The 11,144-nt window shown below is 39.1% G+C and overlaps 1 pseudogene; it reads right to left on the minus strand.

Annotated features, from left to right (window-relative positions):
- Positions 1-9,014: 9,014 nt before the first annotated feature.
- Positions 9,015-10,412, minus strand: LOC150056340 (elongation factor 1-gamma pseudogene; annotated as a pseudogene).
- Positions 10,413-11,144: the final 732 nt, after the last annotated feature.

Below are 11,144 nucleotides of genomic sequence, written 5' to 3' on the forward strand. Positions count from 1 at the left end.
ACATCCTTGTTTCTGGACGAGTGGGGAAAAGTCAAGTAGTGGAATTGCTGGGTCATAGGTGAGCTCTAAATTTAGTCTTTTGAGTAACTGCCATACTGCTTTCCATAGTGGTTAAATGAGTACACTCCCACCAACAGTGTGGTAGCGATCCCTCCTGGCCACATCCCTTCTAGCATCTGTTGTTATTAGTTTTCTTGATCCTGGCCATTCTAACCAGAGTGAGGTGGAATCTTAAGAGTTGTTTTGATTTGCATTTCTTTTATGGGCAGAGATGTGGAGCATTGCTTCATGTGTCTATAGGCCATTTTTGTTTCTTCTTCAGAGAAGTCTCTCTTTAAGTCTTTGGCCTGTCTTTTAATGTGATGGTTGTTTCTTTGGAGATTAGTTTTGGATTGATTCAAATTTTTTTTAGCTGTTGATGTATTTTAGATATGAGACATTTGTCTACCAAACTATCCTTTATATTTTATTGTTTCTAACAAAAATATTTTGTCATCATGATTTTAAGCATTTTCTTTTAAGTTTCAGAACTTTTAAAAATTCTTGATTTGAGTGTTCTTATCTTGGTTTGATCAGTTTTACAGATTTGTTTTGCAAATGATACTATATAAATCTTTTTCTATGTACCATTGTAAACATACAGCATTTCAAAAGGTTATCAGGGACTGTGAATTTTGCTCAACCAATTGGTCTGGAGTACTTTCCAATTATTTCTGAAATATCTTAGGTTAAAAATATATACTTTTTGGGTTGGGAGTTTGGCATAGTGGACCTGGATTTGATTCCTCAGTACCACATACTTAGAAAAAGCTGGAAATGGTGCTGTGGCACAAGTGGTAGAACTCTATCCTTGAGAAAGCCCAAGGACAGTGCTCAAGTCCTGAGTGCAAGCCCCAGGACTGGCATATATATATATATATATATATATATATATATATATATACATACACACACACACGTGTGTGTGTATGTGTGTGTGTACTTTTAGAGCATTTTACATATTAAATCAAGAAGATGGTACATGACTGGTGTTGAGTTTTAGATAAGATATCACACTTTATTTTTCCATAAATTGTTTCCCCACTTTCCAAATAGTTATGTCTGAACCAACTTTATGAGCAGGCAACTGCATGTTGTAGTTGAGGGGCAGCCAAAAGGCCCTGTGTACTTACCACTAATGACTCCCTTCTTCACAGTATTTGCAGGAAGTGTTGTAATTTCCATCTAGTGACTCATTCCTTCGTAACTCATTATCCTCAGAGTGGCCTGTGAGGAGGATAACCTGTATGGTCATTAATGGAACCATTAACATTTGAAGACAGCAAAGGTATGGTGACTAGGAAGAAAATTGGTTTAAAAAAATTGATCTCAAGCCCTGAGCTTTGTAGGGTAAGAAGTAACTGTAATTTGCCTTTTTTTTATCATTGTATATGTAAGCTGAAATTTCAGAAAAAATGGCTTTAGTGAAAAGGTATTATATGATACTCATTACATATTGCTTTTTTGAAGACAGTCAAATGGTTATTGATCACTTGGTTATTGATCACTTGTGTGTACGCATTGCACTAGCTAATATTTTTTTTTGTGAATCCTGGGCCTAGAACTCAGGGCCTGGGCACTGTCTTGGGATTTCTCAAGGCTAGAGCTCTACCACTTGAGCCACAGAACCATTTCTGGCTTTTTTCTATGTGTGTGATACCAAGGAATTGAACCCAGGTCTTCATGCATGCTAGGCAAGCACTCTATTATTTGTCTAAACTCCCAGCTCTAGCTAATATTTTTCTTTTTTTTTCTAATTTTTTTATTGTAATTAGTAAAAGGGTTACATGATATTTGCCAGATAGAAGGTGCATTAATTCACATACATTGATACCCTTTCACATGTCTTGGTACCCGTTTCCCTCCCCCCCCACACCCCCCACCCGTCTTGGTTTTCCCCCCTTCCCTATCAAATTTCAAATATCCAAATACAAATAAATTCAATATATCAGATAACAAAGTGAGATACTATACCAATATGAGATAACCAAGGGACAGCAAAGGAGATGAGAGACAACATAGTACATTAAGGACAACAATCATTCATTATATGGCTTTTGTTTTTCTATCCTGGAGGTCCTTTCAATTAGCTTCACATTATATGTCCTTATGTATCAAGATTTTGCTCTATTGCAAATCTCTGCTAGTAGAGCCCAAGGTTTCTACTGATTATGACGAATGAGGGAAACCATTGAGCCTAAGTTCCTTTGAGTCTGGCTTACTTCACTTAATATGATTTTTCTAAGTCTTTCCATTTCCTAACAAATGGGGCGATGTCATTCTTTCTCTAGCTAATATTTTTCAAGTTTTGATCTGTCGCAGATAAAATCTTAAGTGTATTATCTCAGTTAAGTAGTCTAAAATACTTTTGAGATAGATTTTATTAATCTATTTTATAAAATGAAATCAACTATGCACAGATACATTAGATGACATGTCACTTGACCAGTGTATAAATGATACATTTTGGCTGGAAAGGGTTAAAATATAGCAAACAAATAACATGCACATTAAAACCTATCATATGGGGAGGGATGAATGAGAGAGAAAGAGGGAACAGCTGATACTAAGCAAAAGAAATGTACATATAACTCAATCTGGAAGAAATAGTTTTATTGTTAATACTGGAAAAGGTAAACTTTTTTCTTATGTAAAATTTGAGGATTTTGTACTTTTTGTGTAAGCTTTGTAGAGTAGAATGCTGAATTATTGTGAAAGTTAAAATTTGGAGTGAGGTGGAATCTTAGAGTTGTTTTGATTTGCATTTCTTTTATGACCAGAGATGTTGAGCATTTCTTCATGAATCCATGGGACATTTTTATTTCTTCTTCAGAGAAGACTCTCTTTAAGTCTTTGGTCCATCTTTTAATGGGATGAATGTTTCTTTGGAGATTAGTTTTGGAGTGATTCAATTTTTTGAGTTGTTGATATATTTTAGATATGAGGCCTTTGTCCGTTGTATGGTTAGTAAAGATCTTCTCCCATTCTGTAGGCTTTTTAGTTAATTTGCTAGCTATGTCCTTTGCCATACAGAAGCTCTGCAGTTTAATGCATTCCCACTTATCCAGACATTCTCTGATTTGTTGTGTTTCTTTGTCCTTATTAAGAAAGTTTTGACCTGTGCCAAGGAGGGCTAGTGTATCTCCTATTCCTTCTTGTAAAGTTTTCAGTGTATGGGCTTTTACCTCGAGTTCTTTGATACATGTGAAGTTTTTAGTGTATTGGCTTTTACCTCGAGGTCTTCGATGCATTTGGAGTTAATCGTAGTGCAAGGTGACAAAGAAGGATCCAAATTTAGTTTTTTGCAGGTGCTTAACCAGTTCTGCCAGCACCATTTGTTGAAGAGGCTGTCTTTCTTCCATTCTATTTTTTTTTGCTCCCTTATCAAAGATTACGTGGCCATAGGTCTGTGTTTTAATATCTGGTTCTTCAGTTCTATTCCATTGGTCTTCAGGCCTGTTCTTGTGTCAGTACCAAGCTGTTTTGGTCACTATAGCTCTGTAATAGAGTCTAAAGTTTGGTATTGAAATTCCTTCTGCGCTGTTCTTTCTGCTAAGAAGTGTTTTTGCTATAGGGGATCTTTTATTATTCCATATGAAATTTTGGATTGCCTCTTCCATTTCTTTAAAAAATGACATTGGGATATTGACAGGTATTGCATTGAATTTGTAGATAGCCCTTGGCGAGATTGCCATTTTCACGATTTTGATTCTTCCAGTCCAGGAGAATGAGGCTTTTCCATTTCTTTAGTTCTGCTTTAATTTCCTTTTTCAGGGTTTTAAAGTTTTCATCAAAAAGGTCCTTTACATTCTTAGTTAAGTTAACTCCTAGGTACTTATTTTCTTTGAGGCTATTGCAAAAGGTGTTCCTTTCCTGATTGTTGCCTCGTTCTTGTTACTGTTGGCATATAGGAAGGCAGTTGATTTTTTTTTTTTGCCAGTCCTGGGCTTGAGCTAAGGGCCTGAGCACTGTCCTTGGACTTTCTCAAGGCTAGAGCTCTACCACTTGAGCCTCAGCACCACTTCTGGCTTTTTTCTATGTATGTGGTACCAAGGAATGGAACCCGGGCTTTTGTGCATGCTAGGCAAGCTCTCTATTACTAGGCCAAACTCCTGGCCCAGTAGTTGATTTTTGATGGTTAATTTTATACCCTGCTACTTTGCCAAAACTTTGAATCAGCTCAAGCTGCTTGGGAGTGAAGTCTATAGGGTTCTTCAAATGAAGAATCATGTCATCTGCAAAGAGGGAAACTTTCACTTCCTCTTTCCCTACTTGGATCCCCTTTATGCTTGCTTCTTGCCTTATTGCTCTGGCTAGGAATTCTCATACTATGTTGAAGAGAAGTGGAGAGAGTGGGCATCCTTTTTTCATTCTTGATTTTGGAGGGAATGGCTTTAGCTTTTTGCCATTAAGTATAATGCTAGCTGTGGGTTTATCATACACAGCCTTTATTATACTGAGGAATGTTCCATGCATTCCTAGTTTCTCTGGAGCTTTAAGCATAAAGTGGTGTTGGATCTTGTCAAATGCCTTTTCTGCATGTATCGGGACAATCATGTGATTCTTGTCCTTGCTCCTGTTGATGTGCTGAATTATATTATTTGATTTGCATTGTTGAATCAGCTTTGCATTCTTGTGATGAATCCTGTTTGATCATAGTGTATAATTTTTTTGATGAGTTGTTGAAGATGGTTCTCCAGGATTTTATTGAGAAGTTTTGCCTCAATATTCATTATTTAGCTTAAGTTCCTTTTTTCCATATATTTTTTATTGTAGTTAATAGAAGGGTTACATTATCCTCACCAGATATAATGTGCATTACTTCACAAACATGGATACCCTTTCTCATGTCTGGTCCCCACGTCCCTCCCCCATGCCTGCCCCTCAACTTTTTTTGCCCCCTTCCTTATCCTATTTCAAATAACCAAATAAATATATATAATATATGAGATAACAAGATGAAATACGGTAACAATATGAGATAACCAAGGGAAAGCAAAAGAGATGAAAGGTAACAGTACATTAAGGACAACAATCACTCATTATATGGCTTTTGTTTCTATATCCTGAAGGTCCTTTTACTTAGCATCATTCTGTATGGCCTATGATTCTAGGTTTTTTCCTATTGTAAATCTCCTAGGAGAGCCCAAGGTTTCTACTGATTATGACAAATGAGGGAGACTATTGGGCCTATGTTCCTCTGAGTCTGGCTTACTTCACTTAATATGATTTTTTTCTAAGTCTCCATTTCCTTACAAATGGGACAATGTCATTCTTTCTGACAGCAGCATAGAATTCCATTGTGTTTGAATACCACATCTTGTTGATCCACTCATCCACTAAGGTCATCTGGGTTTGTTCCATATCTTTTATTTATCTTAAGTTTCAAAAGTTAATATATGTATACACATAAATATATGGGATTATAAATTATGAGACATTCGTATTCAGTTATAGCGCAGAAGCTTCTTTGTTTTGGAGGTACAAGTATAGCCGAAACTGTACCTAGGGGTGTGAAAGCCTTGCTAAAACATTATTTGGCCTTAGCCTTTTAGGGTAGAAGAGGAAAGGTGAATGACATGAAAATAAAGAAGCTGTTGGTTTTTGTGCCCCTTTTCCTCTTAGGTATCTTTGGGAGGAAGATTGTCATAATAGATTACCATTTTCCTGAGAGCCTGCCACCATTTTAGAGGGTTATTGTTTAAATTCAATTCTATTTCAGTCTTTTTTCCCTTCCAGTATTGTTCAAATATGGATATGTCTTTGACACTCTTACCATTGCTCAAAGATTGTTGTATGTTGTACTTAGGAAAGAGTGGCCAATGACAACTGTCATGAATTTCCTTTCTGGCCTGTGGGATGGAAGGATTTGAAAGTTCTCATCTCCAGTTGGGGAAGATGTTAACATCGGATTAAATGAGCATCACAGGTAAACCTGTGTAACTTCAAAGAGACAAGAAGTGGGAGACTTGGAGAAGCAGGATTGGACAAGTTTTCTGAGGGAAATCTTAATGCCTTCCTCTCAGAAGAGAACAGATGGTGGATGATGTGGTCATCACCACGCCCATGCCAGCGAGAACAGAAACTGCTTTCTGGAATGAGAAATCAAAAGGGAAATAGTGCAGAAAGATCAAGGCTGCTTCCTCAGTGAGGTTAGTCATGGTTACCTACCCCTCATACCCCAAAGCCACCCTAGCAAAGATGTTTTAAAAGGGTGTTGTCATTTGATCTTTCTCAAGGATTACCAGAAATAGTTTATTACAATGAGAGGAGTCAAGTTAACTAGCAGTTAGTAAGATGAGGGAGGGTTTTAATTTAGTGTGTGTTTATTTCCTTCACAATAACATGAAATTTGTTTCTTTTCTTTCCTCCCTCTCTCCCTTCTTCCTTCCCTCCCTCCCTTCTTTATTTCTCTCTCTTCTTTCTTTCTTTCTTTCTTTCTTTCTTTCTTTCTTTCTTTCTTTCTTTCTTTCTTTCTTCTTCCTTGTTTCTTTCTTTCCTTCCTTCTGTCCTTCTCTAATCCCAAGGCTTGAACTCAGGGCCTGGGCACTGTCCTTGGACACTTTTGCTCAAGGCTACTGCTGTGCCTCTTGAGTCACAGTGCCACTTTCGGCCTTTTCTGCATGTGTGGTATTGAGGAATTGAACCAAGGCTTCATGCGAGCTAGGCAAACACTCTACCACTAGGCTACGCCCCTGGTCTTATTTTTTTTTCTTTTTTAAAGCTACTTTTAGGCAGGAGGTGGTGATTCAGATCACAATCCTAGCTACTTAGGAAGCTGAAAACTGAAGATCTTGACTCAAGTAGTGGAGTCTTATCTTTGAGAACAAAAGCTCATGGACAGTACTCAGGTCCTGAGTTCAAGCCCCTGTACCAGAAAAAATAAAGCTACCTTTTCCATCCTCAATTCTACCGAACTTTGAGTTTACAATTTGTTATGGTTATCTCTTTCTCTCCCTCTGTCTCTCTCTGTTTCTCTCTTTCTCCTTTTCTATTTGTCTCTCTGTTTCCCCTCTACCCCTGCCCATTTTTTTGTTTTCTATCTCCATGTACTCAGATACATATATTGCCCTAAATGTAAAGTAATATGTCTGTAAAATTTAGTGAAGCGCTTTTGAGTTCAGAAGAGAAAAAAATCTGTTTTACAACTAAAATCTAGTTTTATTAAAAATTTGTATTCTACTTTTGTTCTCCAACTCTCAAAGCAGATTACCCACTATGGAAATTCAGTAATACATATTATTGATCAACTTTCAAGATTCATTTGGATTTTAAATACATAATGCTTTCAATAATTAAAGAGGGATTACTAGTATTACTCTAAATGGGACTGCATCTTTTTCTCCAAATGTATTATACTCCCCCATGGCACACTGAGAATAGGTGCCTGTGTGGTTTTCACTGATTTTGTGAACTGGGTACCTAGTGCTAACAAAATTGCTTTAGGGTTTTCCACAGAAAATGGGGGTAAATGAGATCTTTTATAGGTGTTTACACCAAACTCAAATTAAATTTTGGGCAATAATTTTAAAAGTTGGTTCCATATGGTAAGGTTTTGGTTTAGTCTTTTGTTTCTTGTTAATTCTAGAAAACAATTTCCATCAATTGTGTTTATGAGGTTAGCCACAAAGGCTTACACCAAACTTCCTTGCCATGTTTTTTAACTGACATTCTGTCTCCTACCTCCCCCAATCTTTTGTGACCCATTGTACAAGTGACCTTCTATCCAGGTCATGTAATATTTTTAAATAATTTTTTATTGTGATTAATAGAAGGGTTACATTATATTCACCAGATAGAAGGTGCATAACTTCACAAACATTGATACCCTTTCTCATGACATGTTCCCCATTTCCTTCCCACCCTCCCCCCGCTTATCTTGGTTTCTCCCTTCCCGATCCAATTTCAAATAACCAATTAAGCACATATAAAATATATCAGATAACAAGGTGAAATATTGTAACAATATGAGATAACCAAGGGATGGCAAAAGAGTTGAGCGATAACATAGTACATTAAGGACAACAATCACTCATTATATGGCTCTTGTCTAAGTCATGTAATTTTTATGCATCTCTAGTCCCCATGAACGATCTCAGGCCCTGGGAAGATACTCCATTGACTTTAAGAATCCAGTAGATTTTGGTTAGGTTTGTTGCCTGAGAAGCAATGCTTCTGGTAACATCTTGAAAGAGATGTTACATTCTTTTTCTGAATAACATAGTGTGGTTAGATTCATTTCTTCAGCATAAGTATGCACAGTCACTTATGAAAGTGCTTCAGCAACATCCAGTTGACATAGCTGAGGAGGTGAGTCACTTGCTATTCCTTCCTCTGCTTTTAGATTTTTTTGTTGATCATTTGTGGGGCTTGAGCTCTGGACCTGGGTGCTGTCTCTGAGCATTTCAGCTCAAGGCTACCAGTCTACCATTTGAGCCACAGCGCCACTTCTGGTTTTCTGGTGGTTAACTGAAGATAAGACTCTCAAGGACTTTTGTGCTCTTTTGAACCTTGATCCTCAGATCTCAGTCTCCTGAGTAGCTAGGATTACAGAAAGGAGCCATTAGTATCTGGCTGCTTTTAGATTTTTTTTCCATAGTGTTCATAAATAATTTACATATTCTTGTCGAGATTTCTGTATTTTGTGAATGTTCCTTAAAATATGATCTGCATAAGAAGGACATTATTTTTTCATATAACCTAGAGTTTAATATTTAGTGTGTACTTATTATTTGATTAATGATTGAACAAAATCAATACCACTAGCCCAGGTTTGTTGCAGGTTAGGAAAAAGCTTTCCATTGGGGCTGAGTATCTAGTAAACTATAATCATGCAAACTGGTTATGCAGGTATATGCAATATCGAGTGTTGGATATTACCATACAGCTTTTTATCATACTTTTTGTACAATTCCATAGAATTGGAATGGTCTTGTGTTCTCTGTTAGATTAGAAGCTACCTGAGGGTTTAAATATTTTTTTTTCAATGTTCAGTTTCCTTTAATGACCCCTGTCTCCCTGACGGGCAGGTGCAGGCAGCTAGGCGAAGGCAAGGGATGGTCACTTGAAGATCTTGCCCTGATTGTAGGCTTTGCCCACGTGCTGGAAGGTCCCCTCCCAGGAAAAGTACTCTCGAACCAAGGTCTGGGTCTCTTCGCTTCCAGGATCCAGTTTCCGCCACGTATGTGATTCGTAGTCCACCTGCCAGTCTGGACTCAGCGGAAAGGCCAGATCCTGGCCTCGGAAAACCCAGACTCCAGAAATAGAGCTGCTATTATTGGTTCCAAAGAGGACAACACTGGCAAAGGCATTCTTCCTCAGCTTATGCAATCGCTGGAACATTCCAGTGATGAGGTTGCAGCTCATGAAGATCTGCGTGAGCTCTTCGAGGAAGCGGTACTCAGCATACCACAGGGACCAGCCATCCTTATCGAAATGCTCCCCAAAATATGTCCTCATTAGAGTACTTGCGTTTAAATTCATCCAACACGAAGGTACTCTTGGGTAGATGAGCGAAGGGATCTTTGGCCTTGGGCTCGGAAGCCAGTGCCTGCTCACTCTCGTCCATCTCCTCCTCTGGAGCTGGGGCAGCTGCCTTTTTCTCCTCTTTTCGCTCAGAAGCCTTTTCCTCCTGCTTCTCTTCTCTTGAACCCTTTTCTTTCTGTGGGGTATCTTTTTTAGGATGGCTTTCTGCAAACTTCTTAGTGTCAAACTGGGCCATCTTTTCACACAGCTTCACCTCCCCCAAAATAGCCCGGAACTGGGGCTGGTTAATGCAGGTAAAGAACCAGCGGTTGGTATTAGGGAAAGCCTGGCGGAAAGAAGGCTCCAAGACCTGTTTGTAGAGCCGCAACAGGGTGCAGACAACTGTGATATCAGCCAATGTCACTCGTTCACCCACCAGGAAAGTCCTTGTCTTCAGATGAGCATCCAGTAGCCCCAGAATTCGCTTCACCTCCTCCTTTGCATTTTCAGTGGCCTGTTTGTTATGGTGCATGATGCCCAGGGTGGGGAACACCCAGGTGCTGGCAGGGGGCACTATGTCACTATCGGCAAAGCTCACCCACTGCACCACCCGGGCTGCTGCTTCTGGAGTACTTCCCCGAAGCTCCTCATTGCTCACATAGTAGGCAATGGCATTGCTCTCATACACACAGAACCCGTCATCAGCCTCAAGTGCTGGAACCTTGCCAGCAGGAAATTTTCGGAGAAACTCAGGTGTGAGGTTGGTTTGGCCAAAGTGGAAGTGGGGTGGTGCGGAGAGTACACGCACCTGGGCCCCACTGTACTGAGCAGTAATGAGGGCCTTGAAAGCCCTCCAGTTTTCAGGATACGTGTACAGGGTCCCAGCCGCCATGGTGATTCCGCAGAGAAAGGGGATGGGATTGCTGGTGCTGCCGCCAGGGAGAGGAGGGAGGGGGCAAGGGAGAGTCCTGGAGAGGCAGCAGCTGGAAAGTGAGGTGAGGACAGCATCTGAATATTTTTTTTCATCTCTGCAGTTCACATAGTATTAATGCCCGGATCTTATACGTGGTTGGTAGATATTTGATAAACATCAGATGAATTAAAACAAAAGTATCACCAGCAGTGTAGTTGGGTTCCTTTTTCTCCACAACCCTGCCCTCATCTGCCATTGTCTGAGTTCAAAATCTTGGCCATTCTTGTTGGGGTAAGGTGGTATCTTAGGGTTGTTTTTATTTGCATTTTCTTTATGACCATGGAGGATGAGCATTTTCTCATATGCTTTTCTGCCATTTTAATCTCTTCTTTTGAGAAATCTCTTTTTAGATCCCTTGCCCATTTAGTGAATGGTTTGTTGGGTTTGAAGGGGATTAGTTTCTTGAGTTCCCTATAGATACTGGATATTAAGCATTTGTCAGCTGTATTATTGGTAAATATCTTTTCCCAGTTGGTTGGCTGTCTCTCTACTTTTGTGGCTATGCTTTTATCCATGCAGAAACTTTTTATTTTTAGGTATTCCCATTTATCGAGTCTCTCTCCAATCTGTTGTGACCCTGGGATTCTGTTCAGGAATCTGTTGCCTGTGCCTATGAGTTCCAGTGTCTCTCCTACTTTATCATGTAACAGTTTCACGGTTTCCGGTC

This window comes from Megascapheus bottae, chromosome 12 (assembly GCF_031878675.1).
Source record: "Megascapheus bottae isolate mThoBot1 chromosome 12, mThoBot2.hap1, whole genome shotgun sequence".
Taxonomy (NCBI): domain Eukaryota; kingdom Metazoa; phylum Chordata; class Mammalia; order Rodentia; family Geomyidae; genus Megascapheus; species Megascapheus bottae.